This window comes from Jaculus jaculus, chromosome 15 (assembly GCF_020740685.1).
Source record: "Jaculus jaculus isolate mJacJac1 chromosome 15, mJacJac1.mat.Y.cur, whole genome shotgun sequence".
NCBI classification, from domain to species: domain Eukaryota; kingdom Metazoa; phylum Chordata; class Mammalia; order Rodentia; family Dipodidae; genus Jaculus; species Jaculus jaculus.
Genome location: NC_059116.1, coordinates 26,902,035 through 26,927,665, shown reverse-complemented (window position 1 = coordinate 26,927,665; position 25,631 = coordinate 26,902,035). Strand labels below are relative to the sequence as shown.

Sequence of the window (25,631 nt, the reverse complement as noted above, 5' to 3'; positions counted from 1 at the left end):
CCACCTCTATAGCCCCTCAGAGATTTTTGATGTGTAATTTTAACATAAAATGCAGCTGGTGGGCTGGAGAGATGGCTTAGCGGTTAAGCGCTTGCCTGTGAAGCCTAAGGACCCCGGTTCGAGGCTCGGTTCCCCAGGTCCCACGTTAGCCAGATGCACAAGGGGGCGCACGCGTCTGGAGTTCGTTTGCAGAGGCTGGAAGCTCTGGCGCGCCCATTCTCTCTCTCTCCCTCTATCTGTCTTTCTCTCTGTGTCTGTCGCTCTCAAAAAAAAAAAAAAAAAATGCAGCTGGTTCTTGGCTCAGTTCTTCATCAATTGTGTGTGTGTATAGAGTAGGTGTGGTGTCATGTATTCTGTGTGGCATATATATGTGTGTATGCGGATGTGCATGCAGCATACAGGAACCTGGAGAAGCAGAAGCCAGAGGAGGATCTCGGGTGCCCTTCTGTGTTTCTGAACCTTGAGATGGAGCCTCTTGTTCAATCCCAAGTGCTGTTTTCCATCAGCAAGACCCAGTGATTCTCCAGTTTCCACTGGGGTTACAGACATGCGTGGCCAAGCCCAGACTTTTTTTTTTTTTTTTTTTTTTGTGGATCCTGGGGCGTTGTACTTGGTAGGCTCTCCCAGGCTTTCATGTTTCGGCAGCAAGTGCTCTTAAGTGTTCATCCGTCTCTCCAGCCTCTTTTTTCTTCCTTACACTCTTGCTGGATCTTCATGGCATAAAGGACGCATACTTCCAGGCTCATGACTTTAGTCTTAAGTATAGTTCTTGCTTAAGCTAGCAGAATGACATAGCAGCCTAGCTCTGAGCCCAGACTTAGAAGGCGAGCATGCTGTGGCTTGGCGCTAGTCCAAGGAGGAGACGCAATGCGCAGAACTGCTGTGATGTCATGTGTAAACCAGAAACACACAACTGATGCACAGGACCACGAAGGCTATTGGCTGTTCTTGCAGACACTAAACTGTGTTCTACGGCATGGTTTCGGTGACAGCTAGCTGATACAGATTTTTTTTCTACTGTTTTTGGCACGTTTATTAAATTTACAGTAATTTTTGCATTTGTCCAACTTATAATATGCTTTGTGGGCTGGAGAGATGGCTTAGCGGTTCAGCGCTTGCCTGTGAAGCCTAAGGACCCCGGTTCGAGGCTCGATTCCCCAGGACCCACGTTAGCCAGATGCACAAGGGGGCGCACGCGTCTGGAATTCGTCTGCAGTGGCTGGAAGCCCTGGTGTGCCCATTCTCTCCCTCTCTCTCTCTCTCTCTCTCTCTCTCTCTCCCTCTTTCTCTTGTTGCTTTCAAATAAATAAATAAAAATAAACCAACAAAATTAAAAAAAATATGCTTTGTATTTAATATCATGGTCTTTCTTTTGTGCAGGATTTTATTTAGTCAAATCTCAGTTCTAGAGAAGCTCCGTTCAACCTTGTTTCCTCATCTACTAATAAAAATAAGAAAGCAAGATTGATTTTATTTTTCTTAAATTCTTATTTAATTGTAAGTAAATTTTGCCGGTCCTTTAAATTTTTTCTAACGTCATGACAATAAGAAGATGGTAGAGTCCTTAAACTATTTGCATCCGTTTTTTGGAATTCTCTTAATGTCACATAGGCCCGTGAGGCTAAAAATAACTGTGCCTCCAGAGACTTCTCCTTGAGCTCTAGTCTTCCTTGGGATTTTTCTAAGCTTTTTCCCCAAACTGGGCCATCATCCTTGCCTAATTTAAAAATCTCCCAAATCCAATATTCTATAGAAATCATTGAGATCTTTCCCAATAGATAATCCCACCAGCCACATATGATATTCTCTGGTCTGATTCTGCATGAGTCTGATTTTATATGCTCTATTGTGATAATTTATTAACTTGATAAAATCTGCTGATTCCTCATGGAGAACATTCTGTCTCTCTTTCCATAGTCTTTATTATTGAGTATTTACATGAGAATAGGGTTTTTGTTTTGTCAAAGTTCATCTGTGCCTGTTGCCTTTTGTCTCCCCTGAAGTCACAGCCCTGTGTTTGTGACATACATCGTGTTTTTCATTTTGAAAGCACTCAACGAACCCTGCATAATTAATCTTCCCAGTGTTTGAGTTATTGAGGTGAGTTGAATTAGCCTCATTTTACAGACAGAACCCAAATAGAGTTTGTATCTTTTAAAAATGATTTATTTATTTATGAGAGAGGTAGAGGGAGAGAGAGAGAGAGAGAGAGAGAGAGAGAGAGAGAGAGAGAGAGAGAGAGAGAGAGAGAATGGGCATGCTGCTAGGGCCTCTAGGCACTGCAAACAAACTCCAGACGCATGTGCCACCTTGTATATCTGGCTTCATGTGGAATCGAAATTGAGTCCTTCGGCTTTGCTGGCAAGTGCCTTAACTAATAAACCATCTCTCTAGTCCTGATTTGCATCTTTTATGCTGGGTAAAGTCCCTGCCCCTGGTCATCATTTATACTGATGATTGATTTATTATTATGTGAAATATATATATTTGGTTTTTTGAGGTAGGTTTACCTGGAATTCACTATGTAGTCTCAGGCTGGCCTCAAACTCACAGTGATCTTCCTACCTCCACCCCCCAAGTGCTGGGATTAAGGGTGTGTGTTACCATACCTGGCTCTTGTGCCTTTTTTGTTTGTTTGTTTGTTTGTTTTTGTTTTCAAGGTAGGGTCTCACTCTAGCCCAGGCTGACCTGGAACTCACTATGTAATCTCAGGGTGGCCTTGAACTCACAGCGATCCTCCTACCTCTGCCTCCCAAGAGCTGGGATTAAAGGTGTGCGCCACCACGTCCGGCTTTGCTGTGACATCTTTTGAAGCAAAGATATCAGTGGGAAAGAAAAGAGCACACTGGATGAGTTGCTAGGTGTGTCTGCTCAAAGACCAGCTGTCAAAGCTGCATAATCTGTTAGATTTTCATGTTTGCATGGACTGAAGGTCAGATTCTGCTTATCCCTGAATGCCAACTTTGGGGTCAACTAGCAAATAGATTAAATCAAGAGTGGAAGACTCTGCACCTTAACCCTGGCCACTAAACTAATGTAATTTATTCACACTCTTTCTTTTCACACTGCAACTTACTGATTTAAGAGTTTGCTTATTGGAGCTGGGCGTGGTGGTGCACGCCTTTAATCCCAGCACTTGGGAGGCAGAGGTGGGAGGATTGCCGTGAGTTTGAGGCCATCCTGAGACTCCATAGTGAATTCCAGGTGAGCCTGGGCTAGAGTGAGACCCTACCTTGAAAAAAATTAAAAGAATTTGCTTATTGGGCCGAAGAAATGGCTTAGAGGTTAAGCGCTTGCCTGTGAAGCCTAAGGACCCTGGTTCGAGGCTCAATTCCCCAGGACCCACGTTAGCCAGATGCACAAGGGGGCACATGCATCTGGAGTTTGTTTGCAATGGCTGGAAGCCCTGGTGCACCCATTCTCTCTCTCTCTTTCTCTGTCTGCCCCTTTCTTTCTTGCTCTCTTAAGTAAATAAATACATAAAATAAAAAAATTGTTTATTGATTGCTGATCAATAGTGGTGGTGACTAACAGCAAGCCATATTTAAGAAAAATCTGTGGGCAGCTTTACTATTCTATTTGGTTTTATAGAAAAGAGTAAATTGTGCACTTCCTTTTTAAAAAAAAAATTTGTGTATGTGTGTGTGTGTCTATGGTGTATGATGTGTGGTTGCTAGCAGAGGATATAAAATAATCTTGAAGTGTTTTTTTTTCTCTCCTTTTCTTTCTTTTTGAGATAGTTGGTCTCCCCCCAACCCCCATCTCGTGCAGGTTCCATTTCCTGTGTGCCATACCACTGGGCCTGGGAGACTCTTGGCTCTGCATCCAGCTTTGTGTAGGTTCTGGGGAATCCAGCTTAGGTTAGGTTGGCAGGCTTGCAAGCAAGCACGTTTAACTGCTCGGTCATCTCTCAAGTTCCCACCTGTGCGCTTCCTGTAGAACACTGGGATGCGTACCCATGTGTTTCTGACCATGAGGATGTCTTCCTCAAATTCCTATCCCTCGCTGCCCCCTTTCTGATTCTTGTCAACATATTTCAAGGCCTTTTCCAATTGCAGCAACTTCTATCTCTCTACCCATCTTTTTCTTTAAATATTTTTTTGTTCATTATTTATTTATTTATTTGAGAGCGACAGACACAGAGAGAAAGACAGATAGAGGGAGAGAGAGAGAATGGGCGCGCCAGGGCTTCCAGCCTCTGCAAACGAACTCCAGACGCGTGCGCCCCCTTGTGCATCTGGCTAACGTGGGACCTGGGGAACCGAGCCTCGAACCGGGGTCCTTAGGCTTTACAGGCAAGTGCTTAACAGCTAAGCCATCTCTCCAGCCCATCTTTTTCTTTTAAATCCATGAGCTATTGTGTTTCAAGTTCTTGATGGTAAGTTACCACAGTCTACTTAACTGTCTTTTCGTCCTGCTAGATTATAAATTTCTTGGGGGCAAAAAGCATAATTAGTTCATCTTTATCATCTCTGAAGATTGAAATTTCTTCTGTTCTTTCTGTTTAAACAGGTTTAATTCAATGTTAAAATAACCAATGAGGTGTAATACAGATATACCCTCTCCACAGTTTGGTTAGACTTGGATGGGAAGCTACTCTCGGGCTAAATTCCATGAGGAAAACCAAATGTTAGCAAAAGTGTAATACTGGTACTCTTTGGGCCTTCTGCAAAGCCAAACCATGATCACAGTTTTGAACTTCATGATGTTTGAGCAGTTAATAATATAACGGACTCCAAAACCTTTTAGGTCTAATTTTCAAAAGAATCAGTTGACTTACTAAGAAAGCAGCGAACTATGACTGGAAGCTCTGTGTGTCACGGAGAGGGGGAGGGGACACGCTGGCATCTAAGTGGAGGGAGAGCAGGTTTTCTTACGTACGCATGAATTAATTCTGCTGCTATCCACCGACCTTTAGGAATCTGGAAGTAATATGCCCGTTGGCTGTTTATTTTAGAGCAGACGTAAAATTAATCAGTCTAGCTAACATGACTAAGCCCTAAGCTTTGCCTTGGCCAACGAAAGATTTTAAAATAGTTTTCTCAAATGGGAAAAGCAGAGTCCCCCAATTAACATTTTTAGTGGACCCCAAATATTAGCATGTGGTCATAGCTGTTCATGTTGCCCCTCAGGTGAAACATTCTTACTTTCTCCCAGAAATGCCATGTTATTTTCCCTTCATTACTCACCTTTTTTATTTTTTAAATTTTGTGTGAGGGAGAACGAGAGAGAGAGAGAGAGAGAGAGAGAAAGAGAGAGAGAGAGAGAGAGAGACTGAGAGAGAGAGAGAGAGAGAGAGAGAGAATGAATTGGTGCACCAAGCCTCTAGACACTGCTATCTAACCCCAGACTCATGAATGACCTTGTGCACATGGATGACCTTGTGTGCATGTATCACCTGTGTGTCTGGCTTACATGAGTTCTGGGGAGTGGAACCTGAGTCCTTAAGCTGTTGCAGGCAAGTGCCTTAACTGCTAAGCGATCTCTCTAGCACACTCATCTGCTGTCTTTGAAATGCATGTGTGTGTGTGTGTGTGTGTGCATGTGTGTTCACTTATGTGTGTGTGCATGTGGAGGCCACAGGACAACCTGGGGTATCAGCCTCAGAATACCATCTACCTTTCTTTTTGAGACAGGGTCTCTCACTGGCTTGGGGCACATCAGCTAGGCTAGACTGGCTGGTCAGAAAGACCTACAAATTCCCCTGCACTGCCAGGGCCTCAGCCACTGCAGTAGAGCTCCAGATGCTTGCGCCACCTAGTGGGCACGTGAGACCTTGCACTTGCCTCACCTTTGTGCATCTGGCTTACATGGAGAGCCGAACATGGGTTCTTAGGCTTCACAGACAAGTGCCTTAACCGCTAAGCCATCTCTCCAGGCCCTGCCAATTCTTATTCGAGCCAGAGTCCTACTGACCACAGAGCTTGCCATCACCTCCCCCACTCTTGCCACTCCCCAACCATTGGCCTAGAGCTCCAGTGATTCTTGGGTCTCGATTCCCCTGTGGGACTGGGTTATAGATGTGTGTGGTTATGCCCAGCTTATTATGTGGGTTCTGGAGATTTTGCTACAGTGATCTCTCAGCTGTCTTCCATCCCTCATGCTTCACAGGAGGTGCTCTTAATTGCTGACCCATGGTCTCCAGCCTCTCACCCCTGGTCACCTTTCTTTTATTCATGCTAAGATCTCCAGCATCAGTACCAGCCTTTTGTGACCTGTACCTATAGCGGCTTGCCCAAGACCCTGTGAAGTTGGGAGCTGTGCTTCACTTCTTCAACTAAGATTCCCTCATTATAGATATAGAAAACTGACTCCTATGGTATTGTGAAATTAACACACCATATCAGTTCAATTTTGTTCATCAAACAGAGTGTTTTACCGAGTGTTGGAGGTCTATGGCTAAGTTATGCTTTTCTGGTAAAGATAGGAAGTCAGTTCTTACAAAAGTATTCATGGGATGTTGTGGGAATAGAGAGGGATCCTCTGGATTATTACTTTATCAGTGTGATGGGGAAAAGAAAGAGGGGAGGAAGGGAGGGAAAAAGAGAGAGAAGAGAGAAAGAAGGAAGGAAGGGAGAGAGGGAGAAAGGAAAGGGGGGAAAGAGGGAGAGGGAAAAGGAGGAACTCGGCACTTGGGTTTAGTGACTGAGGGAGAAGTATCTCAGAGGTGCGCCTCACGGTGACGCTGTCCAGATTGTAGGAGGTGAAGATGCCTATGGCGGAAAGAAAAGTGTCCTGGAAGACAGGTGAACTGCTTTTGGTAGTGGAGGCTTCTAGAAATGCATTTTATCTCTTTTCTAATTTTTTTTGTATTTGTTTAAGGCAAGCCCAATAGACTGGCCTTTTTTTTTTTTATGAGAGAAAGCATGTATAAGAGAGAGAGAGTGACAGAGAGTGACAGAGAGTGACAGAGAGAGAGAGAGAGAGAATTGGCATGCCAGGGCCTACAGCCACTATAATTGAACTCCAGATGTGTGCCACCTTGTGCACAAGTACGACTTTGTACACGTATCACCTTGCACATCTGGCTGATGTGGGATCTGGGGAATTGAGCATGGGTCCTTAGCCTTTGTAGGCCAGCACCTTAGCTGCTAAGCCATCTCTCCAGCCTTCATTGCTAACCTTTTTATAGACATAAACCAGGTTAAAGGAGGTTCGAATATGGACTTAGTCCTCATGAGGCAGTGTGAGGAGAAATGTGAATATGGGGGAGAGGGTGCTGCTCTGGGGGTGACATTGTTGAATGAGTGTGTTTCTATGTAGTTTGTCTATGCGTTGATATATGGCATTCATTCTACACGTATGTATGCAGTGTCTCTTCTGTGGTAAGGCACCACTTCAGGAACTGGGGGTGTATAGGAAATAACACGTGAAATAAAAATCTTTCTTCAAAGAACCACCATTCTAGGTGTGAATGTGTGTGTGCATGTGTGTGCACACACAAATACACACAATGACATAAGGAAAGAGGCAGCAGAGAAGGAAGACTGGCAGTGAGGGAGAGTTAAATAAGCAGCCAGCAAGTGTTCCCCAGGAAGGTGACAACTGAGTGATCCAAGAAGCAAAGAAATGGGCATCCCAATGTTTGCTTGGAGGGTATTGTAAGTGGCGGGAATGTAAGCGTATGAAAGGCTCAGAGTATTTTTAATCTTAAGTAGTACGATGCTAATTTTGTTGTAAGCTGATGGATTCGGCATCACCATGCAAACACACCTCTGGGTGTGTGGCTGTGGCTATGTTCTGGAAGGTGTAACTGAGAGGGGAGACCCACCTTGAGCATGGTGGCGCTATTCCATAAGCTGTAGTGTCAGACTGAGGAAAATGGAGAGAGTGAGCTGAGCACTATACCGTCATCTCCTGTTTGTATTTTTTCTTATTTTATTTCTTTTTTTTTTTTAAATGAGAGAGAGGGAATTGGCATGTCAGGACCTCTGGCCACTGCAATTGAACTCCAGATGCGTGCACTACCTTGTGTACATGAATCGCCTTATGTGATGCATCACCTTGTGCATCTGGCCTACGTGGGCTCTGGGGAGTTGAACCTGGGTCCCTAGGCTTTGCACTAAGCCACCTCTCTAGCCCTGTACATTCACCTCTTGCTGCTTTCTGACTGTGGGCGCACTGTGACCAGCCAGTTGATATTGTACAGCCTCAAACTGTGACCTGAAATAAACTCGTCTTCCTGAGGTAGCTTCCTGTCAGGTGTTTTATAACAATGAGGAAAGTCAATGAATACAAGTAGAAGAACCAGCCTGGCGTGGTGGCACACGCCTTTAATCCCAGCACTTGGGGAGGCAGAGGTAGGAGGATGACCGTGAGTTCGAGGCCACCCTGAGACTCCATAGTGAATTCCAGGTTAGCCTGGGCCAGAGTGAGACCCTACCTCGAAAAACCAAAAAAAAAAAAAAAAAAAAAAAAAGAAAGAAAGAAAGAAAGAAAGCAAGTTGAAGAACCATTTCCACTTTCCTTGGAACTTTCGCCGAACCAATGCAATTAACTATGAAATGCTTTGGAAAGAAATTGTTCCGCTGAAGGGAAGTTGTTGCTGAAGCCACTTAGTCATTACTTCTATTTAAGTGTTTTGGCTCAGTGGAGGGTGATGGCATGATCTTGGGAGAGAGAGAGAAAGAGAGAGAGAGAGAGAGAGACTCAGTTACCCTAAAGATGTTAGGATAGCAGCAGTAAAGATGGGTGACATGTAAGATCTCAATTTGCACTTCAAGGTTTCTGTATAAATTTACAATTCTGTTTCACTAAGTACAAATGAGTTCATTTTGTCTTTACTCAGAACCAGTTCGTGAGAGAAATGTTACAGATTATCCTTTTGTATTTGCTAAATCTGGACCTAATTCCATTTTCAAGAAGTCGTGTTTGCAGAAATAAGGCCACATGAAAATGAACAAATAATGAAAAATTGAATATAACAAACCCCTGAAGTCCTAGAGAATTAAAACTCGGCCAGAATTATTTATAAAATGTGCAGCACTATCCAAAAGTATTTACAATGTGCTCCGTGGCTTGTAAAATCTGGTGCAGTCCAAACACACTTGGTAGTTCCATGAAGTCTCCAAGCATGTTTCTGGAATCCCTTGCCCAACTCCAGTGCAAAGCAAAGAGACCCAGATGGTGGGATCAGTCTCAATAGGCGAAATTCTGCATAGCTACAGACCTCCAGGGCCGTTCAGGATAGACGTAGATTTCTGCAAGCAACTCTGGGCTACTCTCCACTAAGACTACGAATCCATATGACTATCCAATTTCTTATGACTTAGTGAAGTTAAGGTGAGAGGAGTCAGAAACCAAACGGGGTAAATCGGGGCTGGAAAGGACGGGATTGCCAAGGGATCACAGTGTGGGAAGGAAAGCGGAGTGCGTGTCATAAATAAAGCCCTTTGAAATGCAAACGGGGGCATCTCAACACCAGCCGATCAAGCCGTTGATGAATGTTTGAGCGATGTAGACTCAGATCCAGCTTGAAAAGGTGCCCAGTGCGCAGCAGTGTTGGGCATGGACCCTGCGGAGGGACTCAGAAGTCCCCTCTCCACTTCACGGAGCCGCGCAGCCCTCGCCCTTGCGACCCATTCGGATGGTGCCACACAATGCCATACACGTGCCCCTCTTTGAAACAAGAATCTCATATCCCAGCGTCCCTTTTAAACGGTGGATACAAGAGCCAACTCTCGCAGCACGCCCAGGGTCTCACAAGGCTGTTAATCACCAAGAACTGATAGCTAGTGTTCACTGGATGAATACCAATTAGAGAGATGGGGCGACCTGAGGAATGGAGAAGAGAGAGCAGTGGGGGCGGGGGGGACTGGCTTTGTTGTTTTGGGGAGGGCTTGCCAAAAAAATGTTACCTGGGGCGCCACGGCTCTTGTCGCCAATCCTGAAGGGAAGCTGACAAGAATGGGCAGACAGATACGCAGAGTATTGGGCCATGCAGCCGAAAACAGCATATTACTATTAATAAGGTTTGTGTTTGCTAGATGTGGTGGCTGAAGGTGACTTGCTTTTCGGCTCAGAATCAGGCAGCAGTTGTCTAACCCTCGTGATTCTGTTTGTGTGGTCTCTCTCATGGTATCTGCTATGAAAAAGGTTGAGGGAGCTTCAGGCATGCTTAGAAGGGAAAAAGGCTATGGGGAAAAAAAAGAAAAAAACAACCAAAAACAAAACAAAACAAAAAAATCCCCACCAACTCTTACAGTATGTAAAAGAAAGAATTTACCAGGGAGCATTTAGGCAAATCGCATGAGGAGTTCTTCCAACAGAGTTCAAGGTGGAACAGGTGGGTAGCTGAAGCCCCCGGGCTTTCAGCAGACAGGTCTAGCGCTGCACCCCGAGTCCTGATCTCCCAGCTCTTGCAAGACGCCCGTTTCTCAGCATCTTCAGTTGCATCTGGGGGCCAGTGAGTCTCAATATGATGATAAGGTTTTATGACTGGCTACTATATCAGATGCAAACTTGCTTGAGAGCCAACTACAGACTTGGGAATAGGGAAGGAAAATCATATTTTTCTCCCCAGTTCATTTGAGAGCTGTCTTCCACTGCCCCGGAGTACAGCCGGCACAGCATGGAGCTGCTCAGAAAACTTGATTAGGTCCCACAGTGCTGAGCACACAGAGTTTCAAGAGGCCGGGAAATTGTTCGTGCCACTGGAAGTTGTATGAAAAATGGTCCGTTTGGAGGGAGGACAAAAATTAAACCGAGATGACTAAGAAACATATTAACTAAAATTATGTTTGATTTGCCCTGAAGAGCTCTACTCTTAGAGATGCTTGGGAGAGTGTCTCCGTGGGGAGTTGCAAAGCTGTGTTCCAGGCCTCTCTTGAATGATAGTGTTCCCAGGGTGATGTGAACAGTTCCAGGGGTAGAGAGAGCCACAGGGACCTTTCAGTTGGGTGGGAGGCCCTCGCGATGGATTTCAGAAGAAAAGGCTTGAAAAAAAAAAATGAGGAAAGATTTAACCGTCAAAAATGTTCAGTTTTTGTTCCTCTCACGTAGTAGGCACTCAATAAATGTTTATCAGATCAAGGAATGTTATTATTTCTTACAGCAGATGTATTCGTTTTCACTTTTTTAAATGTTCTATTGACCACCTCCATACATACATACAATATACCCTGATCATTATCCCCTCCCAGCACCCTCCTTTGTCTCCCCTCCTGCAGCTCCCCTCTACTGAACCCCTTCTTTCCAGCTAGTGCCTCTTCTGATTTGATGCCATCATTTTAAATGTTAGGTGGTCAGCCTCTGCACAGGTACACAATATACCATGAGGAGAATCCCCTCCCACGACTGTCTTTTTCTCTCTCTCTCCTATTTCCTCGCCACTGAATCCCTCCTCTTTTCAACTGTCTCTCTTCTATTTTGATGTCATTTTCCCCGCCTATTATGCACATTTTTTTAAACTTTTTTTTCCAATTTTATTTATTTATTTATTTGACAGAGAAAGAGGGAGAGAGAGAGAGAGAGAGAGAGAGAGAGAGAGAGAGAGAGAGAGAGAGAATGGGTGCGCCAGGGCCTCCAGCCACTGCAAATGAACTCCAGATGCATGCGTGTCCCCCCTTGTACATCTGGCTAATGTGGGTCCTGGGTGCCCCCACCAGCGGGGAGTTGCACAAGGACACAAGGGGAAATTAACCTGAATGAGAAAAGGCAAACAGCCACAAGAAGGAGACCATGCTAGATGTTTATCAAGGCCTCAGAGTCTTTATTTTTTACACAGTGGTTATATAGGGGAAGAAAAGTGGGGGACTAAGCGGGCTGATGTGATTTAGGGCTTTGGAATTGTCAGGAAACCTAGAGGGGATGTAATTAGGTGTTCATCTAATCTTGCCTCAATGGCTTAACATCCTGACTGCACCAGGATTCACATTCTGACCATAAACTGGCCTTTTGCAAAAGATAAGATTCTGTAAGCAGTCTGCTGACCGACGTTCCAGAAGTACCTAACAGAAAGGTGGATGGACCAGCTTACTGAGTAATGAGTCAGCTTATGAGCAGGCCCAGGCAAAATGGAGAGGCTTTTGCTCTATGGCTCCCGACATCTCCTCCCTTCTTTTATACAAAAGGGGGGGGGGGCGCTATTCAGCGGTGGGCTGCAATGCCTTTGTTTCTTCATCAGCTACCAACAGTATGGGGGAGTATTCAGCCAAGCGTACGATCCCCTGGTAGTTGAATATTAGGTGAGGAAGTAGAAACTGAACTTGCTATATGGCTGTTTCTGTTAACATGGCCGAGGTTTGAGTCATAGCTCCCAACACCTGGGGAATCGAACCTGGGTCCTTTGGCTTTGCAGGCAAGTGCTTAACCACTAAGCTATCTCTCCAGTCCCTATTATGCATGTTTTGTGTCAGTAGCTTCAGTCACTGTAAGGTGAATCTCAAGTCCACTTTGTGTCTGGAAGGCAGTATTGTAAACACTTCTCCCCTTCACTGGGCTCTTACATTCTTCATACCATCTCTTCCACAATGGTCTCTGAACCTCAGAGGATGTGAGAGAGATGTCTCCCTTAGTACTGAACACTCCACTGTCACTTCTCAGCCCTTTGGTGAGTTTTGATTTTTGTCAGTGGTTACCACCATCTGGAAAGAGAAGCTTCTCTAACCAACAGTGAGAGTAGCATTAATATATGGGCATAAACATAAGTATTAAGAGGGCAGTTTGATGGACATAATATGCCCATTTAGGCAGAAAACAGTTTTCTCCCTAGAGCTTATGACCTCCTATGCCATAAGCTTTTTTTTTTTCTTAATGTTTTGGAGGCAAGCCCAACAGACTGGCCTTTTTTTTTTTTTAAAAAAGCATTTTATTTATATTTATTTATATGAGAGAGACAGTGAAAGAGGCAGAGAGACAGAGAAGGAGAAAGAGAATGGGAACACCATAGCTGGCCATGTTGTGCATCTGGCTTATGTGGGTCCTGGAGAATTGAACCAGAGTCCTTTGGCTTTGCAGGCAAATGCCTTAACTGCTAAGCTGTCTCTCCAGCCCAGACTGGCCTTTTTTTTATGCAAGAGAGAAAGAGTGAGTGAGCGAGTGAGAGAAGGAGGGAAAGAATTGGCACACCAGGGCCTCCAGTTCCCCTGTGGTGGCTTGAGGGGATGTCCTCCAATCAATTCAGGAATTTTTTTTTTAAATATTTTTTTTGTTCATTTTTTATTTTTTTATTTGAGAGCGACAGACATAGAGAGAAAGACAGATAGAGGGAGAGAGAGAGAATGGGCGCGCCAGGGCTTCCTGCCACTGCAAACGAACTCCAGACGCGTGCGCCCCCTTGTGCATCTGGCTAACGTGGGACCTGGGGAACCGAGCCTCGAACCGGGGTCCTTAGGCTTCACAGGCAAGCACTTAACCGCTAAGCCATCTCTCCAGCCCCAATTCAGGAATTTTATTAAAGCTTGTAACTTGGTGTCACCATGGGTGGATCCTAAGGTCCAGCACTAAGGAGTGGGGGTGGACCCAAAATTCCAACCTAAGGTAGGCAAGGTGCCTGAGTTCTACCTGGGTTCACTGTGGTTTGGCTGCCTGTATTCTTTTTGGTTTTTTTTTTTTGCTCTTGCTTTTGGTAGTAGATTTTCTTTTCTGTACAGTTTTGAGGTTCATCCCAGCAATGTGTGGCTGTCTACTACACCCCCATAACAGACATGACATTTGTTGTAGTCAGTTCCACGTTGCTGGGATGATCCTCTGAACCAGGAGCAGTTTACAGGAGAAGGGACTTGTGTTAAGCACGCAGATCCACGGGAAGTTCCAGAGCGGAAGCTGACTGGCACAGAGACGCCACCAAGCAGCCAGCAAACACCAGCGCACCAAACCCCTGCTTGCCCGATCCAGATCTGCCCCCAAGTGACACCTTAGGGTTGGACTCTAAGATCTGTTCCCAGTGATACCTCCGTCAGCCAGGTTGGCTGGAGATCCAAGTTATAAGTTTAATTTTTTAATTCCTTTTTATTTATTTAGTTGAGAGTGACAGAGAAAGAGGGAGAGAGAGAGAGAGAGAGAGAGAGAGAGAGAGAGAATGGGCACACCAGGGCCTCCAGCTGCTGCAAACAAACTCCAGACGCATGTGCCCCCTTGTGCATCTGGCTAACGTGGGTCCTGGGGAATCGAGCCTCGAACCACGGTCCTTAGGCTTCACAGACAAGCGCCTAACTGCTAAGCCATCTCTCCAGTCCATAAGTTTAATTTTTAACACTTGCGTCTTGGGAGACATAAGTTCACATTACCACACCGCCCTCGCACTAGTGAGCGTGTCTTGCTTGGGTGGCCAGCTACAAAGCTTGCAGGGCCCACTGCTGTTTAAGACCACTGGTGACTTTTCTTCCCCAATAGGCTACATAGCTCCTTTCAGCATTGTGGCAGCCAGTCAACAGGCAGGAGGCTTCCAGCTCGGCTCCAGCTTGAGTTCTCAGTGTTTTGTAGCCAAAGCTTGTGGTGTGCTCAGCAATAGGGTCTTACCATCAAGTTCTGGAGGGCAACCAAGAACCTAGGCAATAGTCTGTATTGTTTGGGGGCATCAGAGACTGTCCTGACAAACAACCAAGTGGGTGGTATCCCATCCCTAGCACTAAAATTTTTATATTTATTGGCCCCTGCTACACAGAAAGGTATGTGAAAGGTGAAAGAAATATTTTGGCTTTGTGTTTAGCTTTGGGGATAGGGCTTCTGATATCTATGGACTAGCTTGGGGAAAAGAATTATAAAATTTTTAATTAATTTTATTTATGAGAGAGAGAGAGAGAGACAGAGAGAGAGAGAGAGAATGGGTGCGCCAGGGCCTCCAGCCACTGAAAATGAACTCCAGATGTGTGCGCCCCTTGTGCATCTGGCTTACGTGGAATCAAACCTGGGTACTTTGGCTTTGCAGGCAAACACCTTAATGGCCTCCCTTCCACTTTATTTCTTGAGACAGGTTCTCTCACTGTAAAGCATAGTTCCTCATTTTGGCTAGATGATCTAGTCAGTAAGCCTAGGTCATCCTCCAGTCTCTGGCTCCCTATAGCACTGGGGTTAGAGGCATCTACCACCACACGCAGCTTTTACATCTCAACATGTGAACTCAGATCCCCATACTTGTGTGGCAAGCATTTTTTCCCACGGGCCATCTCCCTCTTAACAACTGAAGTTTTAGTAGCTATGGCTAGAGAGCCAGTATGTGTTAATGTGGTCAACCTCAATTGTACTTGAAGAGACGAGCTCTACCTTGTGATGTGCCCAAGATTGTACTTTTACTTTTATTCAGTGATGTGTTGACATGTTCTCAGTTGCTGGTATTCCACGATAACGGATTGTGCCATGCTTAGATTTCCTTTGGTATCGATGATTACATGGGTGTTCACTCAGATTACTGACAAGCTGTGTTCTTTGTCACCGCGGTTTGATCCTCCTCCAGACGGTACTGTGCAGGCTAAATGCCGAGAAGTGACATTACCTTTATCCAGCTCTAATTGTAACAAGATGTACTAGGACTTCCTGTCCCCCATTCTTTCTCTTTTTCTTCCAAAAAAAAAGGAAAAAAACTGCTATCAAGTCAATGGCACCCAGCCAAATCTCTGGAAGTCATCCAGACCTACACATTTCTCTGGCCCATTACAGCTGAAACGGTAGTAGCAAGTCAAAAATAGCTCTATTTACAAAAAAAGCGTTTTCCCCCTACAATTTAAGATTACAACTGGCACGCCAGATCAATATTAGGGACATGTTTAATCCACTTATGTATTTGGAGGGTGGGGAATAGAAATAACACCTTTTATTTCAGAATCAATTTGGAGGGAGTTGACTTCATCTGCTGAATGGAGAGCTCAGCCCATAATCTTGGGTTTCTGAGCACACAGCACCAGTTTAGTTTCTAATTTACTCTCGGGTGACTTAATGGTATTGCTTAATTATAACAGTTGCAAATTCTACCCTTCAAAATATATCACAAACCGCCAAACATCTGCAGGGTTTTGTAGGAGGGTGAATGCCAAAATGAAATGCTCATTTTTTGGTATTATTTTGCTTTTATTAGTTTTTAATACATATATGTAATAAACAAGATGAATAAGATAACACTTAAATATGCACCAGTGGTAATCAAATGTAAGATATTAAGTTGCAGAAATGCTCGTTCTATGGAAAGGAATATGCTTCTCGCAGGGGGCATTTTAAAATAACATTAACTTTCCAGCGATAGAATGGGCATAGGGAGAGATCAGAGCCCGAGGAAGTCCCACACAAAGGCCTGTGTTGTTTCCTGTAAAGAGATGGCTTGACTACTGACTAAACTCAAACACCTCTGTTTCTCGGCACTGGGGCTTCCAGAAAGCTCGAGAAACAACACAGACAGGTGACACCAGAGTAACTCAAAGCTCAAGATCAAGTTGTCTCTAGTTTGTCTAAAGCTTGTGACTGGCAAATAATCATGAAAATAACATTTATTTTTAATGCAAGATGTTTTCAAGAGGAGCATAAGACATATAGCTATCATTTCCAGAATTTAAGTGTCTCCTTTATGTGGTAAAGTAGTTATACAAAAGTGAGTGAAGCCGGGCGTGGTGGCATATGCCTTTAATCCCAGCACTCAGAGCTGGGAAGATTGTGGTGAGTTCGAGGCCACCCTGAGACTACATAACAAATTCATTCCAGCTCAGCCTGAGCTACAGCGAGACCCTACCTTGAAAAACAAACAAACAAACAAACAAAAAAAAAAAAAAACCCAAAAAGATTGAAAACTCTTTGACCATTTGTAAGCTGCGTTTTTAAATTTACTTTCCTTTTTATTTTTTAAAAATTAATTAATTTATTTATTTGAGAGACAGACAGAGGAAGAAGCAGAGAGAAAGAGAGAATGGGTGTGCCAGGGCCTCTAGCCACTGCAAACGAACTCTAGATGCATGTGCCCCCTTGTACATCTGGCTTATGTGGGTCCTGGGGAATCGAACCTGGGTCCTTAGCCTTTGTAGGCAAACACCTTAAAGGCTAAGCCATTTCCACAGCCCTAAGTTTACTTGCTTATGCAAAGATATTCCCTGTCTTTAAAATGATGTGCATGACTTTTATGAATTGTATAGTTTTAAAAGAGAAGAGTCCGCTTTACCCCTACCCCTTAAAGACATCTCCATGAACAAAACTTCAAACTTCACAGCGACTTTTCCCTTGTGCAGCAGTGTTTGTAGAAATTTAAAAAAAAAAAGAAAGAAAAGTACAAAATATGAAAAAGTAGCCAATTAAAAAAATTACTTCTGTGTATGCTCATTGGGGATCTGATAAAAATTAAGCTGAGGCTAATGGAGCTTTGAGCCCCCACATCAGGCCGCAGAGGGAGGAAGGCTGAATATTGCCTGCTAGGAGGCAAACTGCTCCAGGAGCTCTGTGACGGTCTCAGTGAGACCAACTTAGTGACAGCACCTGTCCCACAGCCTTTATGAAGATCCTCTCCAATCGGGTAATATTACTGCCACCGTGGAGCTAGGTGTGACTCCAGTGCGTGCTTATAGCTTAGTCCCCTCAATGAGGTGTTAACGTGAAGTCCAGGGAGGCTGGTAAGAGGATCTTATTATACAAGCCAGGAATCTAGGCTCGTAGCAAATGCCCAGGTGGGCACTAGGCATATAAATGGTTTATTATAAGACTCACCCATTCCCTTGGCTGAACCTTGTTGTGTGTGTTTTCCTAAGCTTGGGCACTTGCCAAGCAAAATGGATCTTTTGATGCTTTGCCTTTTTGGTGGCCTGTCACTGCTTTCAAATGCTTTTGGAAGATTTCTGGCATCTCCCATGGGAGGAGCTCCCAAGAACTGGGCCTCAGTCTAGAGTCTGTGGTGGACCTGCCTTGGTGCCACAGGTACCCTTATGGACTCTTCTCTCTAGGTCTGTTCTGAACACATGTTTGCTGATTAAAATCCCACGTGTGGGGCTGGAGAGATGGCTTAGTGGTTAAGGCACTAGCTTGCGAAGCTTAGCTAAGGATCCATGTTCCACTCTCCAGATCCCATGTAAGCCAGATGCACAAAGGTGAGGCAAGCACACAGTTGCTCGTGGGCACTAGGTGGTGCAAGCGTCTGGAGTTCAATTTCAGTGGCTGAGGCCCTGGTGTGCCAATTCTCTCTCTCTAAAAAATAAAATAAAATAAAAATAAAAAATCCCGTGTGTGATTGTTGGTCTGCAGTGTGACACTATCACATGCCACGGGTCCTGAGTGCTTGTCAAAGATTCAGACTGCAGCCCCATAACAGAACTGCTGCCTCCAAAGGTGCCCTTTAACAAGAGCCTAAGGTAAAAGGTAGGCTTTTTTAAGCTTAGAAGGCACTGTTGTAATTCATCTTGGAGGCTTGAGTGATGAAACAAATTGCCTTACCTAGGAAGCTTGTATTGTAGAAAGTACTTCTAGTGATAGAAAATTTTGTACTAAAAGAACAAAACCTTGTGATAGGAAGGACTCTCTATACAAAGACATGGACAGGATGGAGAGATGAGTCAATGGTTAAAGGTACTTGCCTATAAAGAAATGGTGGGTTATTATTATTTGGCATTTAAAAACACGTGTTTTGGGCTGGAGAGATGGCTTAGCAGATAAGCGTTTGCCTGTGAAGGCTAAAGACTCTGGTTCCAAGCTTGATTCCCCAGGATCCATGTTGGCCAGATGCACAAGGAGGCGCACATGTCTGGAGTTCGTTTGCAGTGGCTGGAGGCCGTAGAACACCAATTCTCTCTCTCTTCCTCTTTCTCTGTTGCTCTCAAATAAATAAATAAATAAATAAATAAATAAATAAATAAAAATAAATAAATATTTATGGCTGGAGAGATGGCTTAGCGGTTACGCACTTGCCTGTGAAGCCTGCAGACCCGTGTTTGAGGCTTGATTCCCCAGGACCCACGTTAGCCAGCTGCACAAGGGGGCGCAGGTGTCTGGAGTTTGTTTGCAGTGGCTGGAAGCCCTGGTGCGCCCATTCTCTCTCTCTCCTCTCTCTCTCTCTTTCAGCCTCTTTCTCTGTCTGTCACTCTCAAATAAATAAATAAAAATAAACAAAAAATTAAAAAAATAAATATTTAAAAACGTGTTTCAGTATGACATCTTCATATGTAACTGGTTTTGGTTGATTCTCCTTCCCTCTCTTCTCCCCCATCTCCCTGGGGACATTTCCACCCTCAGTAGTGCCCTTGCCACTTTCATGTCTTATGTATTCCGTCCCCAGACCTCTTGCTTAAAACCTCTTCTGTGGCTGGAGAGATGGCTCAGTGGTTAAGATACTTGCCTGTAAAGCCTATCGACCCAAGTTTGGTTCCCTAGGACCCACACAGAGCCAGATACACACAGTGGCACATGCATCTGGAGTTCATTTGCATTGACTAGGTGCCTATTCTCCCTCTCTCTCTCTCTCCCAGGCTTGGTGGTGCACACCTTTAATCCCAGCACTTGGGAGGTTGAAGAAGGAGGATTGCTATGAGTCTGAGGTCAATGTGAGAATGCATAGTGAATTCCAGGTCAGCCTGTGCAGGCTAGAGCAAGACCCTTACCTTGATAAACCAAACCAAACTAAAACAAAAAAGAACCCTCTTTCCCCCTCCCCATGGTCCTCTTTCTAGTTTCATGACCTATAACCACTCTCATTTGCACATCACTGCACATATATGACATTAGAGGCTAGCATCCATGACTCTTCTCTTGAGGTCTTGCCACACGGAGGACCTCACAGTTCAAGGTTAGGTTTGGGAACAGACAGGACTGCCGCCCTGCACAGCCATAACCTGGACATTATTCCCTGAAGTGACACCCGTTTTCCCATGATGCAGGAGATGACGAGAGCAATTTCAGCAAAGATTTATTACATTTAGGGCCGCAAGAACTGTAAATGGTGGGACAGTCATAGGAGGAACACTGTAGACCCTGGTTCGCATCCTAGCTTCTACAGACTAGCTGAATTGTCTTGGGAGAGGGACTTAATCCCATAACCACGTATGGGGTTCTTTCTCTAGACGAAGATGCTAAGGGTGATACAAAAGTGAAAATCAACTAGTGGCTTTTATAAAAAATGTGTCCCAGGTTTAAAGAGATGGCTCAGAGGGTAAAAGTGCTTGCTTGCAATGCCTGAAAGCCTGAGTTTGATGCCCAGAGGCAGATGCACAAAGCCATGCATGTGTCTGAAGTTCATTTACAGTGGCAGGAGGTCCTGGCACACCCATTCTCTCTCTTTCAACTAAATACACAAATATAGTTTAAAGGTGTGCCACTTTGGGTCAATTTTTTTTAAAAGATTTTATTTATTTATTTATTTGATTATTTGAGAGTGACAGAGAGAGAAAGAGGCAGATAGAGAGTGAGAGAGAGAATGGGCGCGCCAGGGCTTCCAGCCACTGCAAACGAACTCCAGACGCGAGCGCCCCTTGTGCATCTGGCTAATGTGGGTCCTGGGGAACTGAGCCTTGAACCGGGGTCCATAGGCTTCACAGGCAAGCGCTTAACCACTATGCCATCTCTCCAGCCCATTGGGTCAATTTTTAAAAAATATATTTTATTTGTTTACTTATTTGAGAGAGAGAAAGAGAGAGAGAGAGAGAGAGAGAGAGAGAGAGGGAGAGAGAGAGGGAGAGAATGGGCACACCAGGGCCTCTAGGCACTGCAAACAAGCTCCAGATTCAGGTGCCATCTAGTGCATCTGACTTACGTGGGTCCTAGGGAATCAAACCTGGGTCCTTAGGCTTTGTAAGCAAGTGCCTTAACTGCCAAGCCATCTCTCAAGCCCTGGGTCAATTACTTTTCTTAGAAGAGTCTTAAAAATAATGAAATATCTATACTTATAAGACATCTAGGTTTGCAGAGCTTAATTGGTCCTTTTTTAACATTTTTATTTATTTATTTGCAAGCAGAGAGAGATAGAAGCAATACAGACAGCAAGATACCTCATAAAACTTTCATATAAATAAAATTTAAGAAGCATGCCAGCTCCTCTTACAAGAGTGTTGGGCAAAGGACACTTACTTTTTCGTTCAATACTCATGTTTGCATTTTAGTTTTGGGATTATGAATTTCTTTTGAAATGGTATCATGGTGCTCTGTTCCTCTAGAGAATTCTGACACATGCATCCATTATACGCAGCAAGAGAATCTCTGCGTGAACGTGTGTGTGCATGTGTGTGCTCATTCATGACACACTGTGAGAGAATCTGTGTGTTCATGTGTGTTGCAGGTACATATGCACATATGTGTGGAGCCCACGGGACAGCTTTGGATGTTGCTCCTCGGACACTGTCCACTGAAGAAAAATTGAGACAGGATCTCTCGTTGGCTTGAAACTCACCAAGTAGGCTACGCTGGCTAGTTAGTGAGACCCAGGGGCACGCCGACTCTCCCGGGGCAGTTCTGGGATTACAAGTACACATCACCACTCTTGGCTTTTCTTTTTTCTTTCTGTGAAACACAATTTATTACACAAAATAAGGTGCATCAAAATTGAGTGTCAGAAGAACTCCAAGGGCTAGATCTGCTTCAAAATCTCCTCATCCAACCCTTGCTAAAAAGTCGGGCCAGCTGCACAACTCGGGCCAAGGTGGCAGAGAACCAGGTAGAGATGTGGGCAAGCCTCTGCCAGGGAGGCAGGCACCACCACTGGTCTCTAAGCGAGGGGGGCACCCTAGGAAAGGCTGAACTAAGCCTATAATAGAAACATCCAAATCTTCTACAGCAGCCAAAAGTGAAACCCACTAAAATTTTGACAGACACCATCCCCGCCCCAACTATAAGATAATTCTACACAGCTAAAGCACAGGTTGACTGCCTTTGGGGTGGGGTGACCACAGTTGAGCAAGTAAGGAGCCTGGCCTCCTTATCTTGTTGTGGTGGTTTGACTCGGGTGTCCCCCATAAACGTAGGTGTTCGGAATGCTAGTCTCCCCAACTGATGGCAATTGGAAATTGAAGTCTTCTGGAAGCCGTGCACTGTTGGGGGCTGGCTTATGGGTGTTATAGCTGGTTTTCCCTTGCCAGCGTTTGGCACACTCTCCTGTTGCTATTGTCTACCTTATGTTGGCCAGGGGGTGATGTCCACCCTCTGCTCATGTCATCGTTTTCCCTGCCATCCTGGAGCTTCCCCCTCAAGCCTATAAGCCAAAATAAACCTCGTCCCCCCTCCCCCACCCCCCACCCCCAGCCCACAAGCTGTTCTTGGTTGGGTGATTTCTACCAGCAATGCGAACCTGACTGCAACACCTGTAGAAAAACAAACAGCCGAAGGTCACCACCCAAGATCCCTGGATGGCCCCTTGTCTCTGTCCATCTACCCCAGTATCCTTAAACTGAGAAAAATTCCTATTTCCTCTTCCTCCAGCCAAGCATCGAGTGGAACTTACAAAACACACTGACAGGGAACATCCCTAGGAATGTGGAACTTTGTGGGCAGGAGAATGACCACGCAGGCGACGCCAGGCAGGGTCAGGGAATAAGGTCTCTATACACCCTTGGGCCTCTCAGGGAGGGTAGCTTGTTTCAGGAAGGGCTAAAGCCCGGCTCACAAGGCCTGAAGCGCCCCCTGCAGGCGACTGAGCTCCTGCAGATTGCGCAGGTCTGTTTTTTTTTTAAAATTTTTTTTTTTTTTTAATTTATTTATTTGAGAGCGACAGACACAGAGAGAAAGACAGATAGAGGGAGAGAGAGGGAATGGGCGCGCCAGGGCTTCCAGCCTCTGCAAACGAACTCCAGACGCGTGCGCCCCCTTGTGCATCTGGCTAACGTGGGACCTGGGGAACCGAGCCTCGAACCGGGGTCCTTAGGCTTCACAGGCAAGCGCTTAACCGCTAAGCCATCTCTCCAGCCCATTTTTTTTTAAATTTATTTATTTGAGAGCGACAGACACAGAGAGAAAGACAGATAGAGGGAGAGAGAGAGAATGGGCGCGCCAGGGCTTCCAGCCTCTGCAAACGAACTCCAGACGCGTGCGCCCCCTTGTGCATCTGGCTAACGTGGGACCTGGGGAATCGAGCCTTGAACCGGGGTCCTTAGGCTTCACAGGCAAGCGCTTAACCGCTAAGCCATCTCTCCAGCCCTTTTGTTTTTTTTTTTCGAGGTAGGGATTCACTGTGGCCCAGGCTGACCTGAATTCACTATATAGTCTCAGGGTGGCCTCGAACTTACAGTGATCCTCCTACCTCTGCCTCCCGAGCGCTGGGATTAAAGGCGTGCCCCGTTTGTGGAGGTCTGCTTTGTGGGCCACCAAGGAGCTGTAGAAAAGTAAAGCAAAAGCCATAAACACAAGTCTCACAGGTACCACGATGCCTGCCAGCCTGGCCCATAGGCACCACTGGCACACGCTTGCCAGGGTGGGCAGGCCTTGGAAGGCTGCCGCGATGGGGCTGCAGAAGCAGAGGGTGGTTGGAGGCTGGCAAGCTGGAGTGAAGTTCTGGTGGCACTTGAGGCTTACGCACACGACAGCAGCCATTGCGCGTGCATGATGAGCCCCAGTGGGCACAAACTTGATCGAGCCCATCAGGACAAGCTCAGCCAGGAAGAGAACTGCGCCCAAGGCAGCGCAGAGGCCCCAGGCCGGTTCCACATGACGGTGGAGACGCTGGTGCGGTGACTGGTGGACTCGGCGGAGGTGGCGGGTGCTGCTCACGGCTCCAACGTGGGGCGGCAGACGTGGGGAGACCATGGGCGCAAACAGGTGCCCGGCTACAAGCCATGATCTTCCCTCCACCACCTCCACCACGGCCACCGTGATGAAGCCCCAAAGCAGGGCAGACGTGTGGCTGGAGGCCTTGAACTCAGAAGGGTTGGGACACAGGCAGCCCCAGGGCTGGGGAGGTTGGAGAGAGCAGAACAAGGAGTCTGTGGGCTTTTAAAAAAAGTTTTATTTTTATTTACTTATTGAAAAGAGAGCGGGCGAGCGAGCGAGAGAGAGAGAGAGAGAGAGGAAGAGAAAGAAAGAGAGAGAGAGAGAGAATGGGCATGCCAGGGCCTCTAGCCACTGCAAACAAACTCCAGACTCATGCGTCCCCTTTTGCATCTGGCTTACCTGGGTCCTGGAGCTACGGACTTGGGTCACTAGCCTTTGCCATCAAGTGCCTTAACCACTAAGCCTGAGCAATTAACCGAATGAACCATTCCCCAGCCCAAGAAACTTGTTTTTCTTTTCTTTTTTGGTTTTTCGAGGTAGAATCTCAGCTGATCTGGAATTCACTATATAGTCTCAGGGTGGTTTCAAACTCATTGGGATCTTCTTACTTCTTCCTCCCGAGTGTTGGGATTAAAAGTGTGCGCCACCACGCCCTGCTCAAGAAAGTTTTATTAGCTAAGAATATCCAGAAAAGCTATGGAGCCTACTTTGATTTTCATCCAAGGAGATGGGCAAACGGACTTAAAGGATGTGGTAGGAGACACAGAAAATTTCCACTCTTATTTGTTCAAATTAATAGCTTTGCTTAAAAAGATCAATCACACATCCATTAATAGATTGCTTTTGTAAGTCCAGAGGGAATTTTTTGCACAATCAAATAATAATCACATCAAATTCTTAAACTTCATAAGACTGTGAGCTTCACATATTGTCACATTACTACCGAGCATGTAATGAGGACATCTGCGCACATGCCAGTGACAACCCTCATCTCCCTTTGTGGATTACAGTCCCTCAGGTTCCAACTTGCCACAACAAATGGTAATGGTAGGTGGATTTTTCTTCCTTCGTGCCTTCCTTCCTTCCTTTCTGGTTTTTTTTTTTTTAATTCAGTATATACTTTTTGAGAATGTTGATATTAGTAACCACTCTGTGATGGTCTTTTATCTATTTATTTACTTACAAAAGCAAGAGAGAAAGATGGAGAGAGAGAGAGAGAAAGAGAGAGAGTGAGAGAGAATGGGCATACCAGGGCCTCCAGCCACTGCAAATGAACTCCAGACACATGTGCCACCTTGTGCATCTGGCTTATGCGGGTCCTGGGGAATCGAACCTGGGTCCTTTGGCTTTGCAGGCAAACACCTTAACTGCTAAGCCATCCCTCCAGCACGAGACTTCTGTTCTTTAGAGTTTTGGTAGTGGATTTTGCAGAGTAATCCATTCATATCCAAGCCATTTCTCTCTTCCCTGTAGCTTGGAGTTCAAACAGAATGGAGGGAGAACACATCCTTTCGAGGGAGGGATCCAGTAATGGTGAAAAGAGACTATAGAATTCTTACATTCTCCTAAAGAGCCATTGGCTGAAACAGAGGTTCCAGTGAGCCTGGTCTTTCATCAGTGGCATGATGAGTTTTCCAGTCTCATGGACATTATTTTCTTCTCTTTCTTTTTTAGAAAAAAAAAATATTTATTTCCCTGGAGAGAGAGAGAGAGAGAGAGAGAGAGAGAGAGAGAGAGAGAGAGGCACAGATAGAGAGAGAATGGACATGCCAGAGCCTCTAGCCACTGCAAACTAACTTCTGATGCATGCACCATCTTGTGCTTCTGGCTTATGGGGGAACTGGGGAATTGAAGCTGGGTCCTTAGGCTTTGTAGACAAATGCCTTAACCTCTAAGGCATCTCTCCAGCCCAGTTCCTTCGCTTCATGTTGATTCTATGTTCAACCTAACAGGGAACGGGATGAAATATTATTCTTTTTTAAACAAAAATACTGGTATTTTAGGGGACAATTCTTTCTCTTTGGAGTTATTTTTTCCTTTCC

General features: G+C 45.3%; 1 pseudogene; it reads right to left on the bottom strand.

Annotated features, from left to right (window-relative positions):
• Positions 1–9,546: 9,546 nt before the first annotated feature.
• LOC123455119 lies at positions 9,547–24,580 on the bottom strand (annotated as a pseudogene).
• Between the last annotated feature and the right edge of the window lie 1,051 nt (positions 24,581–25,631).